The sequence below is a fragment of the Desmodus rotundus genome, chromosome 11 (assembly GCF_022682495.2).
Source record: "Desmodus rotundus isolate HL8 chromosome 11, HLdesRot8A.1, whole genome shotgun sequence".
NCBI classification, from domain to species: Eukaryota; Metazoa; Chordata; class Mammalia; order Chiroptera; family Phyllostomidae; genus Desmodus; species Desmodus rotundus.
In genome coordinates, this window is record NC_071397.1 from 13,235,161 (window position 1) to 13,248,205 (window position 13,045).

The window sequence follows — 13,045 nt, forward strand, 5'->3', positions numbered from 1 at the left end:
GGATTCTTCTTTTAATTGTGAAATCCAGTTTAACGGAACTTTCTACCTGAGAATCTTTGAGGCTCGTGATAAAGTTGATTCCTTTAGCAAAGACATGATTTATTTCTAGACTAAGAGTGCTACCAACTCCAGCCACATTAAAACAAATTATCCACTGGGGTTTTACAACCCACACTGAGAATGTCAACTTGGCTGCAAGCCTCCATAAAGGTTAACCTGTGGTTATAAATTCTCGGACTTTTCCTCCTGCTATTTAGAGCCAAGGATAAGACAGGCAAGTTTCCTCCTGATCCTCTACAGTGGGGAAGCGAAGTTGCAGAATTTCTAGTTTAAACTGTCACTGGAGAGCTATCCTTTGGGGTCCAAAGTCATTGACAGGAGTGTCTCAGGTCTGACTTTTCACCGTCCCCGAGGCTTTATCTCACATTTGCCGTGCAAATGTTAAAACCAGTTCTCTGAGTCACTTGGAGGTAGACAGATATCCCAGGGGAGCCTTCGGCTTAAACACTCACCTCTCTGAATTTATGCTTCCTTAACTGTTTATTTATTCTGCCTCTTACTTTCCAGTCAGCATAGCGATGTACTTAAAAATATTTTTCAATATATTTAATTCAGGGTTTTTAGGTGTCTTCAAGAAGAAAACTTTTAAGGATATCCAGGGCACATGTTACCTCTGGTATGCGTTTTAAAAGCTCTAGTCTCCTGAAAATAAGAATTCAGTGGTACCAGCATTTGAGATGGGCCGCAGTGTTTGGCGCCTACTGGGATTCTCTTTCACGTTGCATCAAGGAGGGTCTGAGTGACCGATACAATACAGCAGAGAGGTGCTACTTTGTCAGAGACCTCATCGATAAAGGCACTGAGGAGGTTCCTGTGCGCGCTTTCCCTCCTCAATCCTGGGGTACGTTCTGGGGTAAGCCAGCAGCCACGCCGTGAAAACGCTCACTTAGCGGGAGACCCATGAAACTGGGCCTGCTGCCCACAGCCACGCACGTGAGCTTAGAAGCAGATCCTTCGGCCCCAGTCAAGGCTTCAGATGACACAGACATGGCCAATAACTTGATTATAACCTCAGAGACCCCAGGCCGGACCTGCCCAGCCACGCAGCTCCAGAGTTCCTGACCCTGAGAAACTGCTCGATGTTTATTATTTAAAAGCTGCTAAGCTTGGGAGAATTTATTACGTAGTAATAGATACTAAATATAAACTCTTCCTGATCTACCTGTAATTCTAAAAGTATTAGAAATATTTTATGGCGACATGCCCAGAAATTCCCCATCTGTATCTCTGTTATGTTGGTGAGTTAACATTAATACTTAACCCAAGATTCTCTTCTATAACTGGTTACCACCCCTCAGAAAGCAGTGCTGGGGTGCCCAGGATGCAGGATGGGCAAGTTCTATTGTAGAGAGTGCTATGGTCTGCAGCCGAGACAGCTCTGAAGAGGGGCCGTAGTGAATGGCGAGCCCAAGCGGGCGCCTGGGGGCATGAAGTGACTGGGGCCACTGAGCTGAGGCTGTCTCTACACCATTGCTCACACTGTTTTCTCCCCATTGCAGTCCTGCTGGGCCTTCCCTGGTTTTCTAAGACCTACTCACTCCGCATTCAACTCAAGACGTACATTCTCAGTGCAGCCTTCTCTACCCGAACCAGAGTGAGTGATTGTTCATTCCCTCTCATCCGCTATAGTGCTCAGGCAGCGCAGAGAAAGCTCTGCCTACCTCCAAAATTAGATTTGAAACATCTAGGCATCTTTGTCGTCCACACCACACCCTAGAGCCTGCCCTGCACAATGATGCTGACAAAGGCCCACTTTGGGAATACTGCATTTTGCCATGTATAATGCATACTTTTTTGCCCAAATTTTTGAGGGAAAAATAAAGATGCGCATTATACAAGGGTAGTACCTGAAATACTTGGTATCTCTCTGTTCTTGTGTTTTAATTATTCATTCCATAAAATTTCTTGTATCATAATACATTAAAAAATACATGCTAAAATTCCTTTATAATACAAAAAACAAGTATATAAATATAGATAATAAAAAGTTGAATTAAAAAATTAAAATGAATGTGTGGGCCAAAAACATGGGTGCTCATTATACAGAGCAAAATATGGTAGTTTGCCTCCCAAGAAAGGGCTATTTTGATTTAAATAGCCCTTAAATAAGATGTTTTAGTCTTCTAGGACTCAGCTTCCTCTTGGGTGAAAGGGGGGCACCCCTGCAGTGGGAGGTCCCCAGGGCTGCCAGGTGCAGTTACAGTGTGTGCTCTCCACAAAGGGTCCCAGCTGAGGGTGATGGGGGTTGAGATCCCGTCGCCACTCCCCTTCCCAAATCTGGTGCCAGCCCAGAGGAGGGGGCACATTTTTTAATTAACCCACCCAGAGGGGACCTGCACACTTCACAGTGCAAAGTGACAAGGTCCTGCGGGCTGCACCCCGCCCTCAAGTACAGGCCCCTGGGCTCTGCTGCTAGGAGTCCTGAGATCATCAAATAACCCCGGGCGAAAGCGGGTTCTGTTTCTTGAACAAATGGTGAGGAAGGGAGTGTCGTTTGCTCTCTTCCTTCTGCGACGGATGGTATCTGGCTATATAGCCTTGATTCGGATACTTTTTTTCTGGGTAGGATTCCTGCAGGTTGCTGCATAACTCTCTGCCTGACTCCTGGTCCTTCTCTCCTTTTGGTGCGTTTTAATGTCCCTTGTTTCGTGGTTAAACAAGTTTTCAGTGTTGGTATTTAACATCTGCTTTTAATAAACCCTGCAGGGTGTTTCCATTTGTGCAAAGGGAAGCATTAGTCAAATCAATGGGCCTCGACACAGCCACTTGAATGAGCTCCTGATGAGGTCATGGCCCTTTTGTCCAAATGCACAGCAGTGCGGGTGCTCCCTTCCGTCTTCTTTATAAAGCCTACAATACCCCTAGCCGACCTCCTACGACGGAGAGAAGATACTCACGTTTCCTTTGAGTAATTACCAGACCACGTTCTTGATTGTTTATATGTATACCAACCTCAAACCTATGCTTACTTTGTAACCAAATTTCCAAACCATTCTAACTTGCTGGAAATGACACATATTCTCAAACTTATGGATGGTATCATTTCTTACTATGACTTTCCACAACAAGAAAAAAAACTGCCATTCCAAAAACCCAGTTTAAATACCTTTAAGAAGCAATGACTGACCCATAGTTTTGTTCGTAACTCTCTACCAAGTGGTCAGTTATTCACGAGATGTTTCGTCCACATGGCCCATAACAGGTATGATACAAGGTCTAAAAGCCAAGGACCAGAATCTCACGTTGGCCTGGATGCCTGGGGTCCCCAAAGGGCCTAGGGACAGCCTGCTTCTGTCTTCCAGTGTCTGTGTGTTCACTGTCCACCTCAGACCTGGGTTGTTGTTTTTTTTATCTGCATCCACATTCTACAGGGGTAGTGTTGGGGGTTTCCTATGGGCTATGGCTGAAAGGAAATCAGGGAAGTCTTCCAAAACTATAGATACTAACAAGTACCACATGCTTGAAATCCAACATGAATGAGTCCTCCTTGCTTTTAGGTGTTAACTTTCCCTAGGGTCCTCCAATTTCTTTCCCCCCAACATTTTATTATGAAAAATAATTATTATATTATGTTTGGAGACCAAAATAATAATTTCTATATGTCAAACATACAGAAATATTGACAAAACTGCACAGTAAACAACTCTAAACCCTAGATTGTACAATGAGCATTTTTGCTGTATTTGCTTTATCACATATCTAAGCATCTAACCACCCATCAAGGCATCTTCTCTTTTTAAGATTTTATTTATTTACTTTTAGAGAGAGGGGAAGGGAGGGAGAAAGAGAGGGAGAGAAATATCGATGCAAGAGAGAAACATCTATCGGTTACTTCTCACATCCCTCCAGCCAGACACCTGGCCCACAACCCAGGCCTGTGCTCTGACTCGGAGTCCAACTGACGACCTTTCAGTTTACAGGATGACACTCCACCCACTGAACTTCGCCAGCCAGGGCGGCATCGTCTAGCTCCACGTATGTCGGAGTACACTGCAGACATCAGTGCGCTTCACCCCCGAGTTCTGCAGCACGCTCGCCATTAATTAGAGCTCAATATTGGTTTGCAGTTCCTTTTTTGATGGATTACGTACATAAAATGAAATGCACAGATCTTGAATGTGTCAATGAGTCTTACTTTGGACTCTTTTAAAATGCAATTAATTCTCCCCTCCTCCCCATCCCCCGCCTTAGAATAACCCTTCAAGTCACTCACGCCTGCGCATGAATTGAATTAACTTGTTTCTTTTCTTCTTCATAAGGAGAAACCCACAACTGGAAAAAATAAATAGATAGAAACTGAAAATATAGAGAGGTAAAAATCTTCTACTCCATTAATTTGCCTATTTGGAGATAAATAGCTATTATTTTTTGAAGTAGCTTTTTTTAAAAAAAAAAGATCTGAGAACACTTCTTCATTGCTTTTGGAGAGGGGGCAAGGGAGAGAGAGAAACATTGGTGTGAAAGAGGAACACCGATCCGGTGCCTCCCGTAAGGACCCAGACCGGGGATCATACACACCCAGACCAGAGATCGTCTGTGCTGGGACCAGGGATCAAACCCACAGCCCAGCACATGCCCTGAGCGGGAATCCAACCCACAGCACTTTGGTTATGGGCCAATGCTCCAACCAACTGAGCCAAACCAGCCAGGGCTGTAGTAAGTAGCTCTTAATTTTGGAATATATTTTTGATTCCCAACAACATTATTGTGCAAATCAATATTCCTAGGTAACATCACCATCTTTAGTAGCACTTGTGAAAACTTTCCACGTGTCAGACACTGAACTGATTCTTTACATGCACACATTTAATCTTCACAACAATCATATGATGGTCACAATGATTTTTGTTAGTACTATCACTTTACAAATGTAGGAACGAGGGGCCAGAGAAGTTCAAAAACTTGCTCAAGGTCACAAACACAGAGCTTGTAAGTGGTGCACGGGAGCTGAGAACTGGCACGTCTGACTCCCGAACCCACTCAACAGTCAACATTCCAGCAACACATACTTACTAAGCACCCGCTAACTCCCCCCGCAACCCAGGCACCAGACACACAGTAGTAATCAAGACGGACTTGGTGCCCAGAGGAGCTTACAGTTTCACTAGAGGAAGACATGTGAAACACACACACACCAATTTTGTACAGTAAATGAATTTCCATGGAAGTTATGAGTGGCAGATTTTATTATGCCTCATTTAACAATGAAAAAACCTGAAATTCCCTAGAATAAGATTGGTCAGAGATCACAATTCTAGTAAGTAGGTCAGCAGTATTGAAACAAAGCCCAACCGCAAATGTCAATCATTAACAGCATGTGAAAACTTTCTTTGTGGGGACGACTGTCTCAGGTACAGTGAAGACAAAGAAGTGAATACAGTCCTCAAAATTCCTAGACCGAAATGGAAACAAACAACAAAACAAATTCAATTGAGCAAAGACGACAAATTGCTTAGCCTTACCTTGTGTCCATCCTGGCTAGAGAAAGGTGAAGTCATCCACTGAGTAAAGTTTATCAAAGAAGAAACACGTGTCTGAAAACTAGGTAACACGCAGCAAAAAGTTCCCAAAGAAAGCAAACTTGGGGGCAGGGGTTGGGGGAAGGGATCCCTGAGACACTCCCTTTAAAGAACTCGTTTCAGACAGCAGGAGAGCAGGACCTGCTGCTGTCTCTGCTTTGGAACTTCTGAGCAGCTGTACCCACACTTCCGCAGCTGTTCAGAGCCCACCTATACCTAGGACCTATCGCAGCAATTGGGACAAACCCTCCTGGGTAGCACGGTAGGAAAGCGTAGGGCACAAGTTCCGTGAGTAGGGACTATGGGAAATCAAATTAGATTGCGTTGGATTCTTTTGTTTTATGTCCTGGTGAGTGGGAGAGCAACACAACCGCGATGATTGTAAAAAATAATTAAATCAGACTGTCTGGGGATGGGATCCAGACATCAGTACACTGGAAGGGCTCCCTGGGTTGATGCTAATGGGCAGCCAGGGTGAAGAACCACGGGCACCGGAGGAAGAGCCTGGGGACTGACGTCAGGAAACTGGGTTTGGATTGCAGCTGTAAATCACCAGTCTTGTGGCCTTAGAGCAATTTACCAATCTCCTCATTCTGTTCCCTCATCCGCAAAATTGAAATGAGAACATGTACCAGTACTTCACAGAGCTCCTGTGGTTTTCAATGAGGCCATGTAAGCCAGGTATCTAGCACAGTGCCTGATACAGCACTGAGGCCCAATTACAGTGAGTGAGGGCATTCTTTGCATATTGCCTGGTAACGAGAAGTACATGTCTGATTTGGGTGATTTTTCTGATGGCCACCCATCCGACTGTGCCTGCATAATTAGGAGATGCCAAAATGACTTACTTATTCCCCTGTTACACACAGACACACACATAATACAGAGGGCTCAGTTAAATTTGAATTTCAGAAAAATGATAGAAAAAATGTAGTCTAAGTATTTCTTATACAATATTTGGACCATAGTTATACCAAATAAATTTACATACTGGTTATCTGAAATCAAACTTAACTGGGTGTCCTGTATTTTATCTGGCAACCCTATTGCGTAATAGGTTTTATGACAGAGATTCTAGATAGAAATGCAGAAGACAGAGAGTTAGAAATAATTAAAATCAAGATATGAAAAATGGCAGGCAGATGGACTGCTGAGATAACTCATAAGAAAAGATCATACCTAATTGCGTAGTTAGGAAGGGCTGAAAGGTGATGTTTGTACTTGACCTTAGGAGGTACATAGAATTTGCCGACATGTGAAGGAGGCCATGGTAGTGCTGTGAGCAAGGGCGCAGACGCGGGGGAAAGTTAGAGCTAATCTAGCTAAGAATGATTTGAGCTGTACTAGAACCCAGCGTTCTCTGTATCCAGAGTCCATGCCTATCAAACTCTACTAATTGCAGAACAATGAGGTTGACACAGCTCAGCAGCCAGTGGCAACAGTTGTTTGAGAACAAACTCTCCAGAGACCAGAAGGCCAGGCCGTGTCCTATGGGCTTAATTAAGTTAAAAATAATGAGGAAAAGTACAACCTTCTGAGGACACTACATGCCCAAGCCATAACCAACAGAGGGACTCCAGAAACATTTAGGACTGAAGGTAAAGAGAGCGGCAGGGGTCACAAAACTGGTCAGTTGGCCAGATGCTGTCCCCACCAGCCCAAGCCCACACTCTGTGTGGACATCCCCAGCACATGCAACTTAGTGTGACTGGGAACCAAAGAGGCCCAAGGCAGTTCACTGGCCAAAGATGCATTCGGCTTCAGTTAGCTATCAGAGTTCCTGACTCCGCAAATGCTTTCCTGGTGAGTAGCTGGGTCAGGGCAACAGCCATTCTAACCTTATCTTGTTTACAAAAATGTGTCTTCTCGACCAGTTGTTCCTCTTGTGGAGGGCGAGGTCGGTCAAGACTTTGGAGTGGGAACGGGCAGTAAAAGTGGGTAAACACGCATCGTGCACTGTGCGTTACCACTGACTCACTGGAGAGTACCTGGTCTCTCCGGGCTGCGTGTCCCCAAAGGACCTCATCCTGAAGAGCAAACCGCTCCCCACCCAGGCACTCGCCCAGCTTACGCACCCATCTGCAGCTCTGGAGAGAGGTAGGGCCCATTTACGATCACGCCCGTGCTCTCAACATTGAAGAGCTTTGTGAGTGATGCGCACTCAGGGAGCAGAGTCCTGTAGGCAGGGCATAGAGGGAGGCCTTTTCTGGCCAAAGAAAGGGCAGCCCCGGCCGCCAACACAACAAAAGCAACTGCTGTTCTTGTCTGTACCTGTCGTTTGGCAGGTGCTGCATATCTGTAAAAAGTGGGCAAATTTCTTCTGTAATTATGAGTAAGCTCACTTAAAAATGTTTTACTTTGTCTACACTGAATGTGACTCAAAGATACCATAAAACTAATTTATGGGGATCAAAATGAGAATAATAGTTTTCCCCCAGGGTAGAGGAATGGTTGGCTAGAAAGGGGCCCAAAGTAATTACCCAGGGTGATGGGAAGAGTCATGTTTTCATTGGGATGCTGGTTTCAGAGGGAATACATTTGTTACAACTCATCAGTCAGTACGCTTAAGATCTTTGCATTTCATTGTATATTATACCTCAATTTGAAAATTTTTTCAGTGCCTGCTCCCCAGATTCTACAGCCCAGAGTCCTTGGAAATCATCTCTCACTGGAGCCTGAATAAGCCCTAAGAAGGGAGTTCAGCAAATTCTACATCCCCACAAAGCACCCCAGAAAACTGGGGTCATCACAGTCCTGTTTCAAAAGTTCGGTATTTAAATCCTTTATAGATCTGCGTTTGTGTTTTAATGTTTGTTCTACATTGAACATGCATCCCCCAACTGGCCTAATAGGTATGTCATTGTAGACATATTTCTTTTTTTTAAATATATTTTATTGATTATGCTATTACAGTTGTCCCATTTTTTTCTCACCTTTATTCCCCTCCACCCCACAGCCCCCTCCCACCAGTATTCCACCCCTCCCACCTTAGTTCATGTCCATGGGTTGTACATATAAGTTCTTTGGCTTCTCCATTTCCTATACTATTCTTAACTTCCCCCTCTCTTTTTTGTACCTACCATTTATGCTTCTTATTCCCTGTACCTTTTCCCTCATTCTCCCCCCTCCTCCTCACTGCTGATAATCCTTCATGTGATCTCCATTTCTGTGATTCCATTCCTGTTCTAGTTGTTTGCTTAGTTTGTTTTTGGTTTTGCTTTTGTTTTTAGGTTCAGTTGTTGATAGTTGTGAGTGTGTTGTCATTTTACTGTTCATATTTTCCATCATCTTCTTTTTCTTAGATAAGTACCTTTAACATTTCTTATAGTAAGGGCTTAGTGATGATGAACTCCTTTAACTTAACCTTATCTGGGAAGCACTTTATCTGCCCCTCCATTCTAAATGATAGCTTTGCTGGATAGAGTCATCTTGGATGTGGTCCTTGCCTTTCATGACTTTGAATACTTCTTTCCAGCCCCTTCTTGCCTGTAAGGTTTCTTTTGAGAAATCAGCTGATAGTCTTATGGGCACTCCTTGGTAGGTAACTATCTCCTTTTGTCTTGCTGCTTTTAACATTCTCTCCTTATCTTTTTTGCAGATAATTTTTTTTATTTTTTAATATATTTCTCCTTGTCTTTAATTTTGGGTAATGTAATTATGACATGCCTTGGTGTGTGCTTCCTTGGGTCCAACTTCTTTGTGACTCTCTGAGTTTCCTGGACTTTCTGGAGGTCTGTTTCCTTTTCCAGATTAGGGAAGTTCTCCTACATTATTTTTTTCAAATAAGTTTTCTAATTGTAGACATATTTCTTAAGTCAGACTGAGTAGATAGTTGCTGTGATAGATTTTTGCTAGTTGCCTAGATTATCTCATCCTCTTACTTTACTCACAGAATCCAAGTTTTATTCAGGTAGCCCTGTTCCCAGTTAAAAATATTTATCTCCTCTGACTCACAGCTATGGATGGCATGTGGCCAAATTCTGGGCAATGAAATGTAAGTGAAAGAGGATAGAAATTGGAGGGAAACTGTTATCCTGATAAAAAGGGTCAGACTGCTGGGCGGTGTCTTTTTCCCTTCAGTTTTTCTCGATTTCCCCTCTCCACCACCACAGTCCCTCTTCTGCTTGGAAACTAACTGAAATGGCTGGACAAGGGAAAGACACTTTGGGCCATGAAGATGCTAAGGGTGGTAGAGAAGGAAGAGAGAGGCTGTTTTCCTGAGCAGCTGCCCTTGTGCTGCATTTCTTAACTGCAGCCTCTTTATTACGTGAAAAACAATTCCCAGGACTGGTTAGGCCACTGTGTGTGGGCTTCTTGCATAACCAGCCAAATTCAATCCTAGCACTTCATATTTAAAATGTTCAACTTGAGCCCTGGCCAGGTGTCTCAGGTGGTTGGAGCATCATCCTGTACACCAAAAGGTTGTTGGTTCTATCCCCAGTCAGGGCACATACTTGGGTTGCGGGTTCGATCCTCATAGGGGAGCATCCAGGAGGCAACCAGTCCATGTTTCTCTCTCACATTGATGTTTCTCTCTCTCTCTCACCCATAAATATGTCCTGGGGTGAGGACTGGAAAAAAAAAAGAGCATTTAAAATTTTCAAGTTGAAAAGTGGCAGTGAAAGACAAATACCACATGAACTTACCCATAAGTGGAACCTAATCGACAAAACAAACAAGCAAGCAAAACATAATCAGAGGCTTTGAAATAAGAGCAAACTGACAGTAACCAGAAGGGAGGCTGGAGGGGATAATGGGGGGAAAGGGCAAGGATCGTCAAGGAACGTGTATAAGGGACACTTGGACAAAGCCTAAGGGGGGTAGGATTGAGGGTGGGAGGTGGGGTTGGGTGGGGCAGTAGGGAGTGGTGGGGGGGAAATGGAGACAACTGTACTTGAACAACAATAAAAAAAGTATGTTAAGTATAAGTATAGGTGAAATATTACACAGAAGACATGAGTATGAGACACACATCACTGATGTCTAAGAAATACTGGACTATGCCGTCAGCTCTTCGAGGACAGGGACCATGTCTACTTGTTACGACACCTGTTCACGAGCCCGGCACTGGCACACAGCGTGTGTTCGATCCATTCCTGCTGGGTGGGGCCTCCCTGCCTCCCCAAGCAAGGAGCCAGATTTCAAGAGAATCTATTTCCCAGGTCCCCAGATTGGTTTCCGCTGTAGAAACCTGCCCTGAGAGGGACAGTCCTTTTATTTAGGGGACTTTTCTTCAATCACACTTGAATTCTTCCTGCGTCTAGGTGAGGATTCCATTCACTCCTTTTTTCCTTGGATTTTACTGAGATATAACTGACATATAACATCGTATTAGTCCAAAGCATAAAATATAATAATTTGGCAAATGTACATATTGTGAAATGACCACAGTATGTTTGGTTGACATCTGTTACCTCACACGATTACAATTATTTTCTTAGTATGATAATTTTAAAGATCTCCCTTAGTAATTTTTGAATGTGCAATACAGCACCACTAACTATAGTCACCCTGCTGTACCTAACACCCCCAGAACTTACAGCTAGAAGTGCTTACCTTTTGGCCACCTCCTTGACCTGTCTTTATTCAAGGCACGGAATAACTATACCCTCGTTCTGGAAATTACAAACTTCAGTGCAGGTTCTGAAAGAAGACTTCTTTCCCCATATTATTTCTGGGCTTACAGTAGTGTTCTGGCCTTCCTGTGAGGGTTATGTTGAGCGTCGGAATGAACACACTCCACACGTTGTTTGTTTTGCGGTGAGGCTGGGTTTCAGCTTCTTGCAATGGGGTGTTGGAGCTGCCTCACAGTGGAGACCCGATGTGTGTATCTTTTCCCAACTTCTGGTTCCGTGATTTCACATGGTAGCCTGACGTGGGTCATGGGGGCCGTATTTATACCATGGGAATAGGTACATGCTACAAATCAGGGTCCTTCCCACCCCATCTGGTCCCAAGAACAGGTTATTAAATATTTGCCAGCACACCACTGTGCTTATCTGTCCATGCTTCTTGTCTCAGGTGATAATGGTGGCCTTATATTTGGATAGTAGGTTATAACTGGAAGTGGAACCACATGGCCCTGGCTGGTGTGGCTTAGTGGGTTGGGCGCAGGCCTATGAACCAAATGGTCACTGGTTCCATTCCCAGTCAGGGCACATGCCTGGGCTGTAGGCCTGGCCCCTGGGGTTGGGGGTGTGCAAGAGGCAGCCAATTGATGTTTCTCTCCCTCTCCTTCTCCCTCCCACCCCCTCTCTCTAGAAATGAATAAATAAAATCTTAAAAGAAAGAAAGAAAGTGGAACCACATAAATGATCTCACTGGACTCACAGCTGCCCTAAAAGGTAGACAGGGCAGTTATTCTTTGCCTCCTACATTCGTTTCCTACTGCTACTATAACAAGTTATCACACACTTAGTGTCTTAAAACAATACAAATCTATCTTACATTTCTGGCAGTCCAAAATGGTCTTAGGGGCTAAAATCAAGGTGTTGGCTGGGCTATGCTCCTTCTGGGAGCTCTAGGGGAGACTCAGCTCCCTGCCTTCTCCAGTTTATAGATTGCACCTGCATTCCTAGGCTGGCGACCCCATTGCATCTTCAGAGACAGCAATCATGTCACTCTGGCCTCTGCTTCAGTGGTCTTAGCTCCTTCTCTAGCTCTGACTCTCCTGCCTCTTTCACTTACAAGGACTCTTAAGATCACATTAGACCCATCTGATTAATGTAAGATAACCTACCCAACTCCAGACCCTTAATCACATCTGCAAATCCCTTTTGCCATTTTAGGTAACATATTCACAGGTTCTAAGGATCAGGATTATTTGGGGGAGGACATTATCCTGCTTACTACACTCCCTTTTTGTAGATGAGGAAGCCAGCGCTGGAAGATAATAGTTCTGCTCAAGTGCATGAAGCTGTCAGTGCACTTGGGCCAAGAACAGTGTTCTGTCCGTGGCAGTGCACAGCCTCTCCTTGCAAACACTTGCCCAATAGCTGGCTCAGGAGAGGACACGCTCTGGGGCAATGGGTACGGCGCATCTAAGGACAGAGCCTCTGGGAAACTGAATTTTGGATATTATGAGCCCTCCCAGGCCCATTCTTCTGCTAACCAAACATTCTTAATTTCCTTCCCAGCATCCCTGGGAGACTTGGGAGGTCAAGGTCTAATGACCTAAAGTCCCCAAGAACTGGACTTTCTAAGTGTCAATAGAAACCTAACTGAGGACTTGCCAAGACACATGGACACATTCCTTTCCACCCACTCTTTAGCCACCCATCCGCCTGATTAACCCCTTCCTTTGTTTTCTGGGGCTTAGCCTCCAGCCTCGTGGCTCATCCAACACCCCTCCTCTGTCCTCCATGGTAACCACCACCCGCCTTAATCAGATGAAATAGTGGGTAAATAGGGGGACTTAAAATATCAGTGCATGGTGTGGACATCTGCTCCACTCAAACCAATGAGAA